This window comes from Macaca mulatta, chromosome 1, assembly GCF_049350105.2.
Source record: "Macaca mulatta isolate MMU2019108-1 chromosome 1, T2T-MMU8v2.0, whole genome shotgun sequence".
Taxonomy (NCBI): domain Eukaryota; kingdom Metazoa; phylum Chordata; class Mammalia; order Primates; family Cercopithecidae; genus Macaca; species Macaca mulatta.
Window position 1 is genome coordinate 142,499,201 of NC_133406.1, and position 19,039 is coordinate 142,518,239.

General features: G+C 35.1%; 1 protein-coding gene across 5 annotated transcripts in view; it reads left to right on the forward strand.

Moving 5' to 3' along the window:
• DPYD (dihydropyrimidine dehydrogenase) overlaps window positions 1-19,039 on the forward strand; it is an 860,002-nt gene that overhangs the window by 163,766 nt on the left and 677,197 nt on the right. The window lies entirely within an intron of this gene.

Consider the following 19,039-nt stretch of genomic DNA (forward strand, 5'->3'; position numbering starts at 1 on the left):
CCACTTAGACTTTCTGCCTTATCAGGACAGAAGGCTTTCTTTCTGTATCCTGGGTTCTTGCCTTAGTGTACTGAAAAAATCAGATTATACGTGGGTTTGGAAGATGGGTGCAAAGTTTTTAATTGAGTGGTGGAAGTAGCTGTCAGCAGATGGATGGGGAGCCAGAAGGGGGATGGAGTAGGAAGGTGGTCTTCCCCTGGAGTCAGGCAGTTCAGTGGGCTCAGTGGCTAGGCTCTTCTCTGACCACCCTCGGCCAAATTCCATGTCATCTGCATCGTTCTGCCATCAATGGCAAACATAGCATCTGTTGGTGTGCTTTTCTGCTGGTGTGTGCCTCTTAATGTCCAGCTGCCTGTGTCTGGGTACCTGCTAGTGTCTCAGAGTTTTTATAGGCACAGGATGGGGGGCCTGGTGAGCCAGAGTAGTCTTGGAAAATGGAACATTTGGGCGCGAAAACAGAAGTGCTGTTCTCACTTAGGTCCGTGGGCACAGGCCCGAGGGTGGACCCTCACCAGGGGCAACGCCATTCTGTAACCAGCACTTCCCTGCCCTTTTCCTGTATCATTAGTAAATATGAATTAAACTTATTTACTAGTATCCTAATATGTCTTGTGGAAATAAGCTCAGAGGAAATATATATTCACGATTAAGAGTGTTGGAATTAAACTTCTCAGACTGAAATTTTACTTGAACCACTTTCTGACTCAGTTGTCTCATTTGTGTAATCAGTTGATAAATGGCATTAGCCTCCCAGGATTGATGTAAGAATACATAAGTTGCCCTATTGAAAATTAGCAGGGTGTAGGCATTGTAAGAACTCAATGTTTATTTCAGAGACCATTGTTAGAGATAGAATAAAACTTCTCACATTTCTTCCTTAGGGCTCTAAAAAAGTTAGTTCAAAACAAATTTTAAATTTCTTAGCTAGTTAATTATTTAGACTTCTGATTTTCTAGAGGCCATCAAAAATCATAGAGGCCATGGAAAAATCATCTGCACCGAGCTCTGTCAGAGACCATCCATCATCTTCAGAAATCTGACTTTTCAACTTTTCAACTTTATCTCTTTTAGAAGAAATATTTCTATTCTTTGTAAGTTTACTTTTAAGCTATGCCTTCAATCAAACTATTTTACCTCCTTCAGCACCTTGTTCCCTCACATATATGTTTGTATGTTGTTGTTGTTGTTGTTATTCTAGTCTCCATTCTCTACTTACCAGTTTTCCTCCATTCATAAGGATGTGTGGGATTCTTCTATACTGAATATGCTTTGGCTCAACTTTGCTGTTCTCCCTAGTTATCATTCTACTTATCTTCTTTCTTTCACAAGTCAGCCTTTTTTGAACAAATTTGCACGTGAAAACAATGCATCTGTTTCCTCATCAAATGCTTCCTTCTAACCCATGAAATTACACTTCTGCCTTCAATGTAATCTATTGAAATTTTACTTTTATGGATGATCGAGGAGTTCTCCAAATTCAAGTAGCTTCTCTACAGTTCTCTGTGGAGACAAGATAGGATGAGAGGTGGAATACTGCTGTTGTTAACTGAGCAGTCTGGATAGCTAACTTTTCCTTTAATAAAAGAAAGAAAGAAGTACAATTTCTGAGTTCTTTAAGGTCAAACGTGGATTTGACTTGTCCCCCGCTGTATCCTTACGACCTTGTGCAGTGCCTAAGACTATGGAGGACACTCAAGAAGTAGTTACTGAATACAGAGCATGCTGAGTGGCAAAATTGAGAAAATCTTGTCTTATTTTCTCCATTTCCCTTGTATTCCCTGATGAGAATGAGGAAGCAAGAGAGTAGTTTAGAGAGATAAAAACATTTAAATCAATATCATTGGAAAAAGTAAGAGGACTTTGATAAATAAAGATTTTTATTTTTGTATAATACAATAAAGAATACAAGAAAGAATACTAAAAATAATTACCTTTCACTTATTTTTCTACTTACTAGATTTTATAGTCTTTTCGTTTTATTAAGAAATGGAAATAAGTTGAGCACAAGAAAAGACCTTATAGCAGATAATATTTTATAATATAAAATGTTTTGTAAGATAAAACAAAAGGTGCTTAAAATTATTAGACTATGTAATCAAGCACACAAGTTATTCATTTTAAAACAGCAATGGCTTTTTTCCTTATTCATTAAATATGAATGTTTTTGTAATTATTTAGAAAATCTGTGGAGCTAATGTACTGTCTACGCATTGACAGATGAAGTCAGAAACATTCCTAATCCCCAAATATGGGTTATATGATTAGTTTTAAAGAAGATTAATGCATTCATCTAACTGTTTTGAATCAAACAGATGTAAGAGAATATGATGCCATATACAATTATTCAGAATCATACCATGATTTAATTTTCTTTCTTTAGAATGTGTGCTTTTAAATAAGATATACTGCTTTACAGTGACAATATACTTTTTTGCTAATTGCATCTCCTTTATTTATTTGAAATAAATGTGTATGCATGTCTTTTTGTGCACATATATGCATGTCTCTATAGGATATATTACTAGAGATCAATTTCTGGTTAAAAAGGCAGACGTATTTTTTACTAGAAATGTGAAATAGCTCTTTAAAGTTGATGCAGCCGCTAACAGTATATTAAAATACTTATTTCTCATTTACTTTCCAACACTAATATTTTTCTTTTTTCTTTTTAATTGAGACGGAGTCTCGTTCTATCACCTTGACAGGCGTGCAGCTCACTGCAACCTCTACCCCCTAGGTTCAAGTGATTCTTGTGCCTCAGCCTCCTGAGTAGCTGGGAGTACAGGTGCGTGCTACCACGCCCAGGGAATTTTTTTGTTTATTTTTAGTAGAGGCAAGGTTTCACCAGCTGGCCTGGAACTCCTGACCTCTGGAGATCTGCCCGCCTCAGCCCCCCAAAGTGCTGGGAATACCGATATGAGCCACTGTGCCCAGCCTATTTTTCTTTTTAATGTTAGCAAATTTCATGTGAGAAAATGTACATTTTGATTTAACTTCCTTAAATACTAGATTACACATTTTTTCATATGTTGGATGAACATTTGAATTTTTTCACAATGATCAGTTTATAATACTTATGATATTGTCTATTTTAGCTACATACTCACAAACATCCTGAGTATGTGTGTGCACATGCATATCATTTTTAGATTATAATAAGATATATTAAGGAACTAGTGAATGTTAAAAAATAAAATATTTGAAAGAGACTTGTGCAGCAAATAAATTGTTACAATGAAATGTTTTATTTGCAAGAGGATTATGAAGTTTCCAAGTTTAATGAAATAAAAGTAATTGTTGTATTATCTAGTCAGCCTATATGGAATCTATATCAAAAAGCACTTATGCAAACTTAGTATGTTTTCTAGTTACTCAAAACAGTTTGTTCTCCTGTACAGTGTTAATCACTACAATTATTAATATCTTTATATTCCAAACAGTTTTTCTCATTTACGTGCAGAGCATTCACTATTCAAATGTTTTTTCCCTTTTCTTATTTGGAAAATCTTGGCACTCATAGAAAAAAAAAACATATGGAAAAGTTTTTTAAAAGGCTTTGAGTTTTGTTATTGAATTAATTTATTGAAAAACATTGGGCATTTCTTTGTTTACATAACTTAAGTCAAAACATCTTATTTATTTCTAACAGCTAAAATCAGTATGTGCTGTCATATATCCCTATAAAGTGGCCAAATTTGTGTTTTAATTAAATAACAGACTTTTATGAATTAATTGTTGAGAAGGTAAAGTCCTACTGATAATAATCTTTACAGCAAACAACTAGGACTTGTGAGCTTCGAACTTAGGTAGGTCGCAGTTTAGTTGTGGATGCACAGCATGAACGTATTAATAAGCACTGGCCCTTTGCATTTGCAGTTCCTTCTGCCAAAATGTCCTTCCTCTCAGATCTTTCATTGAATGACTTTTTAATATCATTCAGGCTTAGTGTAAATAGTGGCGTCCTATGCAAAAACCTCACTACCTAATCTAAACGATCTCTGCTTCTATAAATCAATCACCAAGTTTTTTGTTCATTTCATAGCACAATCAGAGGTGAAATCATCTCGATTATTCATTTGTTCACTAATTTGTTCCCATGTCCTCACACCTTGTATTCCCACCCTAAATGGTAGTTCCGAAGTGGAAGGATAACTTCTTTTACTTGTTTCCTATAATTTTCTGTTTTATTTCTTTGGATAGTGATTTTAAAAATAGTTTATGGAGATAATGTTTGCAAATGTTTAAGCTGTTGTACAGGTAGAATAAACAGCTAATATGTTCAAGGTTGATAATACATGTATTTATATTTTAACAGAAATATTTCTAAATCAACTTCACATTTGACTTTGAAATATTTTCCACGAAATATTTTGAGGACTAGATTTGAAATCTTGTCCTACTCTTTGAAAATGTTTAGAGCAAAACAAAACTGTTTTTCTAATCTAAAAAATGAAGTGTTTTAACCACCACAAATATTCTTATAAATATTTAAAATGAAATCATTATATAATGACAAATGTTTTCCAGCATGATATGTTAAATGGTTTTTTATAACTCAAATACGTGATAGAGATTATTCTCTGTTTGAAAAATGTTAAAAATAGTGTCTTTTCAAGGTAAAGAAGGAGGCTGTTACCACCTTGTTGACTATTGCTTTTCCATTGCCTTAGAAAAATTTGTATAATTGTATCCAGCTCTTATATTCTTTGGGAATGAAAATCATTATGCCAAATAATACTTTATTCCTTCCAAAATGTCCTATTCCTTTCTGCAGAAAACTGCTACTTAATGGAAATCTAGGCAAAACCAGCAATTTCTAAATAGTTTGTAAGAATCTGGGATATTCTGTCAATAGAAAGATGATTACTTATAGGAAGGCCTCTTATAAGCTATATCTTAGCAAATGCTTTTCTTTTTGTAATCTCATATGAAAAACCAAATGAAATTTTCACTCTTAAAATTTAATACTCTTGAGGTTTTTTTGTGTTTTTTTCTTTACTTTGTGGAGATTTTGTGATTATATCGTGGTTAACATTATAATTTTATTTCCCACTTCTTTTATTGCCAAAATATGACAAATATTTATTGTATCTTAAAATTGTATTTTGTGAAATTTGTTTTGCTATATTTAAGAGCTCTCTCATTTAGCCTTTTTATTTAACCTGGTAGACTAATGTGGGTTTTTTCTTATTTGAAAAAGATGCATTTTGAAATAATATTTTTGGGTTTAGAAGCCCTACATGCATGAAATCAGTTTTTAGCCACAGCAAAGAATGTGGAGCATTTATCTGTCTTGCAGCAGGAATTTAGCTTTTATAATTGAATTATTCCAGGTTTCACATCACAATAACTGTTCAACTATCTAAATTACAAAGAAAATGACTAAGTTTGGAATGTGAAAGAATACTTAAAGTCCTTACATTATCATTACAGATCTTAATGTATCTTCTAAAATGACAACAAAAGAGATAAGTGAATTTCTTTTTCTGTCAATCAGTGATTTGTGTCAAATTCTTGCCTATATAATGATGTTGGACAATGCTTGCAAAAAAGTGTATTTGGAATCAATTAACATTGAGATAAATTCTGGCAAGGGCACATTCAGGACACGAGTTCGTGTTTCCTGGGTCCCAGAATTATGGCCTCATTATAAGGAAAATTTTTTTATTTTTATTTTTGTTTAATACACACAAAAATATACATACAGACATACAGTAACTTTCAGAAATCTGTGTATTATATGACTCCAATTATTTGAAAAAATCAGAATTTATTTGAACATGAGAGGCTGCTTGCTCAAGATATTTCATAAATAGGAAGAGGTACATGTACATATTTATGAGAATACTACGCAGATTCCCAAAAGTTTTGAGGACCTGATTGTTGTCTCTCTGGGTTATGTCCTTCTTAACTTGAGCATTGTAAACTTATTCATGGAAACATTTAAGTAAAAATCAGATACTCTTCTATTGCAGTAGTGGATTTTGTGTTAACTTTGACAAATCTCATCGTTTCCTTGGTGTGTTGGCAGGAAAAACACAGTCTTAAGTTGAAAGAGCCTAAAATGATTATCTAGTTCTGGCCCTACTTAAAGGGAGGATTGCTGAAATTAATTCTAGATATTTTAAAAATTTGGATGTTTGTTAGTCTGCAGTTGATATTTGCAGGGGATCATTGCATGTATCAACTGCTGCTGCTGCAAAAAAAAAAAAAAAAAAAAAAGGCCAGCCCCAAACTCAGTGGCTTCAAATAATAAACATGTATTATTACTTGAGTATACTTATACATCCTGTCAGGGCTGAATTGTGTAGGTAGTTCTGCTTATCTTGACTGAACTCTTTCACACATTTGGGATTTGCTGCCTGTAGAGTAGTCTGTGGTAGATTTGGCTTCATCAAGTGGTCTCTTCTCCCTGTTGTCTCTCATCCTCCATCAGACAAATTAGGAGTCTCTCACATAGGAATGGCAGGGTTCCAGAGAGGAAACCGAACATGCAGAGTTCCTTGAGGCTGAGGTTTAGAATGAGCATACCATTATTTCTGCCACATTCTCTTGGTCAAAGAAATTCATGTCAATTTAAATTCACAGAGTAGGGAAAAAGCCTATCCTTTGATAAGAAGAGTTGCAAAATCCCATTGCAAAGGTTATGGATACAGGGAAGGGTAAAGAAATGGACTCATTTTGTCTCAAGTCTATCAAAGACTACCACCCCTGGTCTCAGTTATACATGTCTCTCCTAAAGGAAAAATATGCTCAGTCCAAACCCAGAAATTGAATCTAGTTCTAACATCATGTTAGTTCCAGGGTCTCCTATACTACATGAAGTTCTGATGTGGCTTCTCAGATGTAACTCCAAAAAGGGGAAAAACAGGAGCTACCTAGCAATCACCGATCAGTAGTAATTCTGAAATCATGCTAGAAAAATGTTACCAAGTCCCTCATCTCCACAACAGGAAATGTTTCTTAAGTCCTGCCTTTGCTCCCTGGGAGTAACTTCCCTGTTTATTTTTTCACATGGCACCCTTTTGCTCTACCCTTCCTGATGACCTTTGTAGTGTATCACTCTCCTGAGCTACTTCTGAAGAAATGGTCTATTTGGCACCTGATTAGTTTTCTTAGACTTACTTTTTCCTATAGAAAGTTGTAGACAATTTAGTTGATGGCTATTTTACCTATGAAACTTACTGTAAAACTTGGTGGGTTTTCTCTAAGTCTGGTTATACTCTACTCTCTGCTGCAAAAGCCATACTACAATTGTTTTCAAGAATACTTCTTTGTACACACTTAACCTACTGCTATTTAGGGATTTGACATTTGTGGGACCGCTCTTCAAGATTTCTAGAAGCACTCTTTCCCTTTCCTTTCCCCTATTGGGCACCACTTAATTCTTTCAGAGGTGTTAACAAAGGGTTTTACGGTCACAGCCTTACTTTGATCATAGTCTTTAAGCCTCATTTTACATGGATGATCTTTTGCCAAATGGGAAGACTATAAGGAAAAACAATTTATTTTCCAACTGAGCAATCCTTGGCCTCTCTATATTCCCTTTAAAATCTGCTTGCAAATGGATGAGTGCTTTTTTGACTCTCTCCTTATCAATATACCTTATCACATGTAATCAAATCAACTGACATTCTAAATATAATACCTAAAAAATTATCTTACCATACTTCATATATCCATTAGGTATATTATCTTACTTAAATTTACCACAGGCAACAGTTTTTTGTTTTGTTTTTGTTTTTTGTTTGTTTTTTTGAGACGGAGTTTCTCTCTTGTTGCCTAGGCTGGAGTGCAATGGCGCAATCTCGGCTCACTGCAACCTCTGCCTCCTGGGTTCAAGCGATTCTCCTGCCTCAGTCTCCCGAGTAGCTGGAATTACAAGCATGCATCACCACGCATGGCTAATGTTTTGTGTTTTTAGTAGAAATGGGGTTCCTTCATGTTGGTCAGGCTGGTCTCGAACACCTGATCTCAGGTGATCTGCCCGCCCTGGACTCCCAAAGTGCTGGGATTATAGGGGTGTGCCACCGCGCCTGGCTGCAACAGTTTTACATTTGCTGCTGCATAACACAGGTCACCATTCTTCCAGCACACATAATCAGTTCATTACTCAACCTTTGATAATAGTTCACTTATCATCTTTGTAGCTTTTGCATCAATTATCAGCCTCTGCTTACTACCTGATCCTAGAGCCAGTGCCACATATTTTATGTTTCTGTTACGTATTATTGTACTTGTGGGCACAGTCTTTCATCAACTAGCTATTGTTGTGGATGAAACAACTCCCAACCCAGTGGCCTAGAACAACGTGCATGTATTACTGTTCACAAGTCTAAGGGTGAGGTGAACAGTCCTGCAGGTCTACACTGGGCTCAACTGATCTCAGCCAGTTTTCTAATGAGTTGCCAGTACCTCCTCAGGAGTAAGGCTGTCAAACTATTCTGTTCATTTTCTAAACCCACCTGGGAAGTGTGAGTTGTTGAGTAAAAACAGGAATTCCTGGTGTAGATTCACTCTGTTGATTCTCCTAGCTGCTGTCCTACGCAGCTGGTTCTGTGTCCCGTGAGCTTATACCCAAATAGCTCCAGTGATCTGCCTCAGAGTAATGGCTGATGGGCTCTAGTAGCCTCTCTATAGCCTTAGACCAAAGAAATGTATTAACAGGAAATTTCTGAAAACATTTTGTTGATAAATGGATTAGATATCCAAGCAATGAAATGGAAAAGCATTTCCTTCCCCAAAACTCTATAAACAATTCCCACAATGAGTTTATGGCAATGCTTGAAACTAAAAGTAAAACTCAAGAGTGAAGGTGTTATATAGAACGTGAAAATCTGTGACTGGAAAAGGTCAAGGCATTTAGATTTTTAAGCTGTAGAAAGAATTGGTCCTCTTAATGTTTAGGAAAGGGGCAATACCATTATGAAAATAAATATTTAAAGAAGATTGGTCTGGTAGTAATAGGTAGATTCGAATGGAAGAAATACATACAAATATGTCAAACATATGAGAAGATTAGTTCACATAGAACTTAAAGTATACTTAAACTATAACATCTCATTGATTTATTCCTTAATTCATTCAACAAATATTCGTTGAATGTGTAAATTGTTGGGCACTGTTCATAGGATGGGAGATATAAATTAAAATTAATACTGCTTTCAAATAATTTTCAGTCTACAAGGAGAAGTAAATAATAAATCTCTAAAACAAATACGGTACATAAAATATGGTAAAGCTATTTATAATTCAGCATTGCAAATCATTATAAAGTATCATAAAAGTTTATTCTTACGAAAAAAATATTTTCCCTAGAGTTTAAAAATTCTTTAAAGTGTAAGTTAATTATGAATAGAACTAGTTTATACTTATTTTCACATAAAATGTGGAAACTGAAAATTGGACAGTTAACTTTGTGTAAAGTGATCAAGTTAAAAGTTTATTTTTTTGCTTAGAACTGAATGACAACTGCTAAAACGTATTCATTATTATTAACTTGAACATGTAGTGCAGATGTAATGTCACCTTTGTACTAAATCAAATAGATAGTTATAATCTAAATACGGATCTCCTTTTAAGTGTTTTGGAATTATACAAGAATTTCTGAGTAGGGAATGGGAAAATATTAAAAAGCTCTATGTTGGGAAGAATGAGTCATTTTACCTTATACTACATTTTAATTTCCTAGTGCTAGAATTTTATGGATCTAACTATGCATTTAAAATTGTTTCCTTCTTTGTTCTCTAATTTTCTCTTTTCTCTTTATGTAATCTTCCCTCCTTTTTTCACTTTTTGTTTTATATTCACCCCTTCATCAGTTTTGATTCTTTCCTGTTCAGTTTGCTTTGACCCTTGTTTCCTTTTTCTCAACCTTGTCTTTCCTACTCTGTCTCATGCCATCTTCTTACCACAAAAGATTCTGTCAGCAGTGTTGTTATTATTTTTTGAATACAGTGATGATATCCTACTTTATGTTCATTCTGAATTAATAAAATGTGTAGTAGCTATTCGTGAAAACAATTGTGACCTGACTGGAAGAAAACGAAAATCCTTGAGGATGTTTTCACACACAATAAATGCATGCTAACTAAGCTAGTGTGAAGATTTACTTTCAGAGAAAAAGAAGATTCATAACAAATGTTTGGATGAATATTGAGAATTTTGATGCTTTTTTGGATTTTAAAATATTCTTTTCAAATATCCTAACATAAATCAAAAATAAATTAATAAATCATCATAATTTAAAAGATACATTACCTTTTTATATGATGCATTTTGCTGCTATGCAAGAACTATTTTAATCAATAGGCAAGACTATTCAGGTGAGTTCGACAAATCTGAGTTCCTACTGTGTATGACAAACTTGACTAGAGAACAAGACTATGTTGTTGGATATAATAGTTAAAGTTCTTTTGTTTTCCTTTCTTCATGGAGGAGTTCAGAGAAGGGGTATGTCAGCTTTGATGGACACAATCAAGGTAGATTGGGTATGCTTTTGCCAGAAGAAGAAAGTTAAAGGGAATAAGAGAAACAGAACAAAAGAGGAAGAGAAGGTAACAGTAATTTAAGAAGTTTGTATTGTGCAAATAAAAAAAAGTGGTTGCATGTATAGGCACTGAGTGGAAGATAAATTAGACTTTATCTACAATAATTTGTTAATCTAACATTTATTAAGCCCCTCCTATTAACTGGGCACTGTGCTAGAAATAGAATGATACAAAATGAATACCATATGGGCACTGCTCTGAAATGATTTTATAATCTAGTAGGGGGAGATAGATGTGTACGTAAATTAGTTTAATCAAATATATAAACAGAGAAAGGTAATGCACAATGGAGGCATTGGTCTTTTCTTTCTCAGTTAAGAATGTTAGGAAATGCCTTTCATGCTGAGTGTTAATGAGGATAGCAAAATATTTATTGGGCATTTACTACTTTATAAACACTTTGCTAGACTCTGTAGAGACTTAATTTCCTTTGTTCCTCATAATAACTCTAAGAAATAGGAGTTTTTTTGCCACTTAATACAGGTTAAGAAAGTGAGGCTCACAGCAGTTGCGACTTGACGCATATTTAGTATGTAGAATAATCAGGATTTGAATCTAAGTCCATTTTACTTTTAAGATACTGCTATTTCTACTACCCTATTTCTGGAGTGTGAACTTGATTTGACAGTTCTTTGAAAATGTTATGGCTGCTATGCTTAAAACTAATTGGAGGTGTACATCTTTTTGGGAAAAAAAGAGACAATTATATTCTAGTCAAGAAATACTGAAGTTCTCTGGTAAGCAGATTGGAAAGAAAGGATGAAGATAGGAATACATGTGGAGAGAGAATCTAAGACTAAGAGGAGAGGATTTAGAGAATGACTGATCAAGTTTAAACAAAATCTAAGCAGTTTTAAAATATAAAGGCTGACTTAATGAAGTTACAGAGAAAAGCAGGGGGAAATAATGGGTCTCTTTCCATTCCTTCTATCAGCTACTTGTTCATGACTTTCTCATTCCTTGGCAGAACTATGACAATAACCTGCTACTCATTCCTTATACTGACACCAGAATTGAGTTTCTACAGTGTCTTCTGAATAATAACCTTAATGGCTTTCCTTTTTCTGTACAATAATATCTAAAATTCTTATCCTCAGATATAAAGGTGTTGATCTTGTCACTCTGTGGTATATTTTATATGAGTTCTCCAGTAACATATTACAATTCCCTAAATTTTTCTCTGACTATGTCCTCTCTGGAATGTACCTCATCTTTTATTTTTCATTTCAATCACAGAATTTTCTTTAACTTTTATTTTAGGTTCAGGAGTCCATGTGCAAGTTTGTTGTTTAGGTAAATTGTGTGAAACTGGCCGTTAGTTTACAGATTATTTTGTCACCCAAGTAATAAGCATAGTACCCAATAGGTAGTTTTTTGATCCTCACCCTCCTCCCACTGTCCACCCTCAAGTAGGCCCTAGTGTCCTTGTTTTCCTTCCTTGTGCCCATATGTACTCAATGTTTAACTCACACTTATAAGTGAGAGCATGTAGTATTTGATTTTCTTTTCCTGTGTTAGTTTGCCTAGGATAATGGCCTTCAACTCCATCAATATTTCTGCAAAGGACACAATTTCATTCTTTTTCATGGCTGCATAGTATTCACTGGTGTATATATAATGATTTTTTAAAAATCTAGTCTACTGTTGATGGTTAGGTTGAAGACACGTCTTTGCTATTGTGAATACTGCTGCAGTGAACATACGCATGCATGTGCCTTTATGGTAGAATGATTTATATACCCAGTAATAAGATTGCTTGGTTGAATGATAGTTCAGTTTTCAGTTCTTTAAGGAATTGCCACACTGCTTTCCACAATGATTGGAACAATTTGCACTCCCACCACCAGTGTGTAAGAGTTCCCTTTTCTCAGCAACCTTGCCAGCATCTGTTACTTTTTGGCTTTTTAGTAATAGCTGTAATGTCAGAATTTTCTATCTTTAGAATTTCTGCTTGGCTTTTTTTTAGTACCCTCCATTTCTCTTTAATTTCTGCTCATTTTGTTTCATATATTCTTATTTTGTCATTAAGGGATAGTAGTACCGCCTTTATTTTCTTTTCTTATGAGAATTTTAAACAGTAATTTTAGACATTTTCAGATTGCTCCTTTTTCACTTTGTAATAAATTTGTTTCTTATAATTGGCAGTCTTTTTTATGATGTTAGTTTTTCCTTGTATCATTTTAGAAATTTTGTGAATTTGTGCATTTAGAATGATTGTTGTGTTTATTCGTGTTTATCTTGACGAACTTTCTCCTTCCCATCTAACAAGTCTGTGATTGCCTCAACATGGACATCAAGGCACCTGATGTAGAATCATGTCTTAAACTGGTGGCTCTGGGAGTGGTCCCATATTGATATTGTGTTAATGGTTTATCTATGGAAACCACACGAGGGGTGGCTGGACCTACATCTTAGATTCAAGCTGCATTTGTGTTGGGTTCCTCCTTTCTCTTTGGCATACAGTTTTATATTATCTTAATTAGTATGACTTCCAGTGTTGTTCTAACACTTTGCATGGGAAGATCAGTCCTATCCACTTGGCCCATGATTTTAGGCAAGGAGTATAACTACAGTCCCTCACCCGAGGCAGGGGATGTTTTTTTCTCAGTTACACTAGCTGAGTTGATTCTAGGCTACCTCTGCTTGCTTCAGAACCTGGAGCACTTCAGACCTGTAGCTTCAGTTATGCTTGCTACCCTGTGTCTTTGTTTCTTCTCTGATCCCTGAAGTATCTCAGTTGTTCTTTAGGTGCCCTCTGTACTTTGACATTACAGTCATCCACTAAGGTTCTGTGACCCCCAGTGATACTGAAATCAGTTGATGTTCAAGTCCCTGATATAAAATGGTTTAATAGTTGCGTGTAACTTACACACATCCTCCCACGTCCTCCTGTATACTTTAAATCATTTCTAGATTACTCATATACCTAAAAAATGTAAATACAAATATAGATAGCTGCTATACTATATCTTAAAATTCATGTTATTTTTATTGTCGTATTGCTGTTTTTTATTTTTTGAAGTTTATTTTTGAATGTTTGCTTTATAGTTTGTTGGATCTGCAGATGTGAAACCCACTGATATGGGAGGATCAACTGTATATGTGTGGGGTGTGTTTGTGTATGTATGAGAGAGAGAGAGTCAAATATGGCTGTATATTTGGAATGAAGATGGGCTTCCAATAAAAATTTTACAATAAAATTCTTAGAGGACTAGTAAAACTGAGTTCCAATACAGACTAGAATTTCATTCCAGCTACGCTCTCTCACGTATCTGTTATCCTAACTCTTCTGAGAAACAGAGATTTTCCCTGACTGCTTTATGTACTTCTATATTCTATGACTCTGCCCATTCTGCTGCTTCCACCAAAATGTCTCCTTCCTTTCTCTGTCGAAGACATTGTTCTTGTTCTTTAAGATTCATCTCAAAAGCCACTTTGCATGGGACATTTCTCTTGTTTCTTCTCATTCCTATTTTCGTGTTTGTAGAGTCTTTTGCACATGCTTTTAGTTTATCACATCCCATATATCCATAATTGGATATTTAAATATTTGCTGTCCTATAATATGGTTATTATGTAAGTTATGAATCACATTCTGTTCATCTTTGAAACTTTGGTGCATAGTATAGTGTTTGCACCATTGTAAGTATCTAGGAAACGTTCAATAAATAAATATGTAATTGTCAAGTGAATTAAATCAGAATCATGTCTTTAATAACAGTATATCAATTTAGGAAAATAAAAAAAATACAAAAGATTGTAGAAGGTGGCAGTAGAATGTAATATTTATTTGTCTTACAAATATTCATCTAAAACAAAGCACAGTTTAAAACATACCAGTATTGAGTGGTTTCTACACAATAATAAACAAAAATATACTTGTCTTCTAAGAGAAGTATTTCAATGTTAGTTTGGATAAGTGCTGTTTTCCACCGTTATGAGTAACTTGATGGCTAGCAGGAAAAAGAAATATTAAAGATAGTTGTGAGGTTAGAAGCAGCCGTATGGATAAATGTGTTGGATTACCTAAGAGTAGGTGAGCATAATGTTAAAAGCTAAATGGGCAGTAAAGACTCAAAAGCCAAGATTTTAGCAATTTTAAGAAGCATTAACCAGAAACAGGAAGGGAAGTAGCAAGAGGAATAAGAAATCTGACCTAATGATTAGTCAACAAATGCCTTGGGCTTTTAGAACTTTAAGATATTTAATGAAATATTTCTGAACACCAATGCAGCAAAGATTTGTTTTGGTAGGATGCAGTCATACTGGTGTACAGACTGGGAAGCAAGTAAGCAAAACACAGGCCAAAAAATTTAGTCCCACAAAAGTACACTGCAGTTAAGGTGTTGGTGGAATGGGCGTGAACACAGCAAACCATGTACAAGTGAATAAATAACTGTGTCTTGAATAGCTGCTTGCCCCAACACTTTGTGTACTTTATTGGGTTCTCATGATTCTAAGGTAAATATTATCTCATTTCCCAAATGGAGGATGTTAGAAAGATTAAGTGGCTTAGCCAAGCCCTGCAGCCTCCAAGTAGCAGTGACAGGATATAAACTCTTATTTTCTGGCTCCAGACCAGATCTTTTGGTTATTCTGTCATACTTTCTAGAAAGAAGCTTGATGTTTCCTGTGCAGGAGACTAAAACGACATGATAGGTATAGAAATAAATGAGAAATTGCTGACTATAGTGAAGGTCAGTGCCTGATTCTCAAAAATGAACTTATATAACTCTCTTAAGGACTTACTCCAGAATTTTGCTAGTCGGGTTGCCAAGAAATACAGGGTGGAGAAACTGGAAAAATTCTGTATCCTAATCACTTAATGTAGCCAAATATTTTGGACCAGATTAGGGTTGTCAAATATTTTACCATTTTTACTGCTGTGGATTGGATTTCATTCAAGTTATTCACATTCTTTTTAAAATAAGGGTTTCACTGCTAATGGAATTTTAGGAGAGGCCTCAACTACGTTCTTACTGAAAGATTAATGTCTCTCGTGTAAAGAAACATTCAGAGTTTAAAATTTTGGTGATTATCAATTTCCCCCTAAAATGAAACTATGTATTTTTGTTTGTTTGTTTAAAGTTTTTGCTCTCATAATCTGATAACACTTGTGACACATGTGAAGAGGACATGGAGTCATGGCCCTTGTGTGTTGGAAGGCACTTTAAAGACCAGCTAATCATACACCCATTGCTCGTAGCTAAAACAACTGAGATTTCACTTAGCAAAGGTTAGGTAGTTTGTTCAGGGTTATATAATTTGTTGATTAACAGAATGGCAGCCAGACAGCACTGTTTGTCCAGTGTTTTTTTCAATGTAGAAGGACAATTATGGGTTAGATTCTCTAATTTGTCTTCCCTTAAGAGTTAATTTTTAGGTATGTTTGATTGCCCCATGACTGAAGTATTTTGTGATAGGAAATGTCTATAAATGAGATAATCAAAAAGGGGCTGGAGCTCCATTTCTCAGGCAGTGCATATTATGGGAATTCAGTAATGCATACAAAAGAAATGGTTAGTGCCAAGCTTCTTTATTGGGTATTCATTTGGTAACACGATGTGGAAAATGATGATCATTTTTTTCCTAAAGAGATTGTATGGTTTACATCCCCTTGGATCCAAAGTGAAACTTCTTAAATATGAGTACTTGCCCTGGAAGCTGATGTATGTAAGATGTGTGTTTTTCTAGTTACTTGCATTGTAAATACTTTATATTCTGTATTTAATACTGAATTATAGCTCTTGACATTATTTTTAAGTGTATGAAAAGGGGAAAGTCTTAACAAGGCAAAAATATTCCTATGTATAGTAATGGGAGGTAAATTACCTTCTAAAAATTTCAGTTTTTTTCAAGATAGGAACTCATACCCTCAAAAACCAAGCAATGGCATAGTTATCTTTGTTAGTGTTATTATTTATTTATTCAAAAAGCGTTTGTTGAACACCTGGTGTAGCTGCTGCTGAAAATGAAAGACTAACCTGGCATTTTCCTTGCCCTCCTCAGCCTCCCTGGACTCACCTCCTGCTTCAGTCACCAGGGCCTTCTTTCAAATCCTCCAAATGCTGGGCCTCCTGCCATCTCGTGGTATTTGCACATCTCTTCTGCTTCTTCCACGTGTCTCCTCACCCTGGCTAACTCCTGCTGCTTCTTGACTTAGCAGGAAGACCTCCCTGATACCCTGATCTCACTGTGCTGTGCTCTCATGATTTAAACTTAGTCTACAATGCAATGTTTGTTTGTTCACTTGTTTAATTCTAAGTTACAGAAGGAATCTGTCTCTGTTTTACTTGCCATCGTTTTCCATTGACCTTGGACCTAACAGGTACTCAAACAATATTTACTGAATGAATGAATGTCCTCCTGAGACCTATCAGGATATTTGGGGATACAGTTAGCTTACAAATTAATTATATTATAGTTTGAAAAATGTGGGGATATGAATAAGGAAAAAATAACCTTTAGGAGGAGTCGGGGGGTGGTAGTTGAGGAAAGCTTCTCAACAGGAGATGACACCTAATGCTGTATCTTGAGGGATGCCCAGAAACCTGCCAGATAGGGAGTGGGAATGAGCAGTCACGTATTTTGTATTGAAGGAAAAGCAAGAGCAAAGGCAGGAAAATTGAAAGAATATAGCATATTTTACTGAAAATACTGCTTTTGTATTAGCATTACCAAAATCAATACTGTACTGTCATCTTATATATAGAACTTTAACAACACCTCTTCAATAAAAAGGGATTTATGCACCCATGATGCTGGGAGAACAGATTAATATCTTCCTAGCTTGCAAAGCAATTTCCTCTCGGTGGGGTTGTTCTGAAAAGTTCACCTTAAAAAAATGCCAAGTAGGGAGCAGGTGAGAAATTTCACAGCTTAATGAAAAGGTGGCACATAAGAAAAATTTCTGTAATATTATTTTAAAATGTTTCTCTTCTTCTTTCTGTTTAATTAAAGCAGAAATTTTAGTGTTGTCTCATCATATGGAAGGCATTCATGTTTTGGAAAAATATCCATTTTAGATGTGAGGAATAAAAGAGGCAAAACTCAAACTTCCATCAGAGATCTTCCTTTGACAAAGGGAGATTCATTGGCCTCCCTGCCTGCTCCCACAACCCTGGGCTTCAGTACTTCTTTCTACTGTTGACATAAAAATTTATCTACACTACCGAAATACAGAATTTGTTACTGAAGCAGTCCCATCAAAACCTTTAATGAACTAAGGAAGAGGTCACTTGAAGAAATAAGATAATAATGATTTTCAAGTCATTGTGTAATGTAACTCATCGTGCAAGTGTAGTATCTATGGAGATCACTTTGTGTTTGGCTTTGTGGTATGGCTGCTGCTTTCATTATAATCCTAATGGATGCACGTGGCATTTACAATTTTATTCTTATAATCTCTTTGGTTACACAGTTTATTTTTATTCAACATAATACTACTTCCCTTCTGTGTTCCTCCGTGATTGGCTTGGAAGATTGAGATATTTTTCATCATGTTTTCTAGTTAACATTTATTGAGCAGCTACTATAAATATGATGTTGGTGCTTGTCATAATTATCTCATTTATTTTCACAGTAACTGATGTGGCAGTCACTGTTTTACAGTTTTCACCATAGCTCTATACTTCACAGTAGCTATTAAAAAACAGCGCTCATTTCCTACATTGTATTCTCCATTGTGCCTAGATTATAATACAAATGATTTACAACAATGATTTACATTATTGAGCACTCATTAATGGCAGGAACTGTTCCAAATGTTCCACATGTACTATTTATTTAATCCTCCCTATAATGGTATAATGTCTAGACTATAATTAGCAATTTAGATGAGGAAACTGGGGCACAAAGGATTTAAATAACTTTCTCAAGATCACAAAGCTAATAATAGAGCTGGATTTAAATCCAGAATCCATTAAACCATACTGCCTTTTATGATATTGTGTTGTGGTGGGTACCAAATGTATGGTGTGTGGATAAAAGAAGAGAGATCACTTGAAAGAAGGGATGATTTGTTTACAGTGAGGGTGAATTAAATGTAGTTGGGTAGAAAGCTCTGTGAAGCAGATTCGTCATGCACTGTTACCAGCTTGTCTGAGTCTGGTGAGACAAAACGTGAGACAACTTGTTGCATGTAAGCAGGTTTATTACTTACAGATATACAGTGGAGAAAACAGGAGCCTAAGACTCATTATGAGCCAGTCCTCCAAGGTTTAGGAAAGGTGCTTAGGTGTGGATGATATCACTAATGGGGGCATCCCACTGGCATCACAGTTGAGGGACTCAGGGAAGCAGCCTGCCCTGGATTTTATACCCCAGGGTCATAGGACATATTGGGTTAATGTGTTGAAGGACTCTGTTTCTAGAGGAGACTAGAACAGAGCTTGATCTGTGCTACTTTGCTCAGGATGCTGCATTTACAGCACATGCTGTAGTTATTCTTGAGACCTACAGGCAGGAAAGAGGGGAGAACCGGGTTGGTG